Raw genomic sequence first — 2,306 nt, 5'->3', positions numbered from 1 at the left:
GATAAAGAAAGACAATTTATCTACGGCCCAGAACTGCTAATTGCTAAGATATACAAAATAAGCATACAGACCAAAAGCCAGGGTAAAAGCGACCACAATTAGCGGCTGAAATATAATGTTACTCCGTGCTCCAGAGAAAAACAAATCTTAAATTAACTTTGGAATTCCGCGCTATAAATTCTCCGTTCGACCACTCAGACTGAGTGGATAGTTTATATTACCCACTCTAATATTTCTATTTCATTACTTTCGCCAAGAATAGAAGTAACACGCATCGAATTAATTTTGCACCTCTCGTTCACATTAGAAGTGTTTTCAAATCCCTAGGGAATATGGAGTTAACAGGCAACAGTCCACCTTATAGGGTAAACGACCATTCAACAGGAGCATCCATTGTTTCGATTTACTACTTCCGGATGAGGGCGAACATCTCCAACATTATCGTTGGACCACACTGAGTGCGGGTTTAGAGCGCATCCTACTTTACATATTACAGAGACGTTTTAGAACATAAGTAAGCCATGACTTTTGAATGGATTTAAAATCTATTCTTTACGCACAAACGGTCCACTTTCAAATGGGCGGAGACTTGAGCGAAAGCTATAGATGTATTTCCACAGAAAAAAAAAACAAACAATAAAATTAACCTAAGACTACAAAACATAAGCCACAAATTTGTCCAACAAATAATGTAGTCCCAAATTCTGATTATAGTCATATCTAAAGTTATGATTACAAAGTAAAATGGTTTTAAAGTTTTAAACATTTATATCTGAATGTTTTGTTTATTTACATCTGTCTTGAAACTACAATGTAAATCCTAATAATTTTAATATAACTAATACGTGCTGCGATGGTGAATTGAGCTAGAATTTGTCCATTGTCCCTACCAAACATAATACTATTTTATGACATGCTTACTCCGTAGTTCTGTAAGAAGACAAAACTGTAATTTATCTTACTGGATGTAAAGTAAAATTTAAAATAAAACATATACATTTGCATAAAGGGATTAGTGGAAGGTTATCATACTTTCAATATTGTTTATCTATTCAAATATTTGTAGGTGTCAAGATTATTGTATAGGAAGAATTCAAGATTTGTTATTAGTAAAAAATGATTCTTTCAGAACAACACTAACAATATTATTTTTCGTGTAAACACACCATATACATGCATAGACAAACTGCATGGCGACTTCAACGTATTTCCTAAACAGGGGACCATTATTGAGTTTAAAACTCAATAGAAACTCCGAACAGTTGCTAAAACATGTTTCAAACTTATCACAGTAAGGTAAACTAGCAAACTGATTCGTCAGTAAAAGCTTTAGTAACAGGCAGATTGCTTCACAGTTCACAACACAACACAGATTAGTTTGACCTCAGAATAAAAGTTCCATATATTGTGCTTGTAGATAAATTAAACGAATAGAAATTATAGTTTAACTAGCTTTTGTTTGCAGCTTCGCCCGTAAGAGGAGTTTTGGGATAAAGCCCTGTTATATATTTTCCCGGGGTAGAAAGCCTATAACCTTCCCAGGGTCTTAAACTATCTCCATACCAAATTTCATAAAAATCCGTTCGGTAGATTATGAGAAAATCGATAACGTACTGACTGATGATTGAAAAGGGGACTTTGTTTATAATATGTATAGATGGTTATGATAGTAACCTACTGAACATTAAATCCAATCTTAGTTGTTTCTAGAACGAACAACTTCAGAATTGAATTCCACACCAAACGTTTCACTGTCCAAACTAGCCATTAGACATAAATGAAATTCATAATTTCTAAATTATAATGCACTGTGAATGTCTCAGCGTAATATCATCCTTATAAACCTCTTAATATCGTCAATATAGGTATCGGTTTCAATAATGTGTTGATTCGCGACGTCCGCTTCCCCGACGGCGCAATTTCCGTTGCTTTTCACATTATACGGTTTCCTCTCAACATTGTAGATGGCACGTTTTCACATATTAAAATGTGTACTTGTATCGGATATTCATAACGCATGCTAGATCCGATGTAGTTATATACACAAGAGGCACTTACTTACACTTAATTATACATTTGCAATAGTGCGCATTACTCATCTGTATTTCAAATGTGAGGTTTTGAATTCAATACCTGTCGAGTAATTATACTTTGACTTTGTTATCCGCGTAAACTGTCACCTGTTTAATACACCTTATATGGTGTTAAACTCGTGGACTCGTTTCATTATGAGACAAACAAAACCTTGGCGAAATAAAAACAGTATTCACTACTTTGCCGTATTTTTTTATTGCTGAATGACGAAA

This window comes from Manduca sexta, chromosome 27 (genome assembly GCF_014839805.1).
Source record: "Manduca sexta isolate Smith_Timp_Sample1 chromosome 27, JHU_Msex_v1.0, whole genome shotgun sequence".
In the NCBI taxonomy this organism is placed as follows: Eukaryota; Metazoa; Arthropoda; class Insecta; order Lepidoptera; family Sphingidae; genus Manduca; species Manduca sexta.
Note: the sequence above shows the minus strand (reverse complement) of the source record.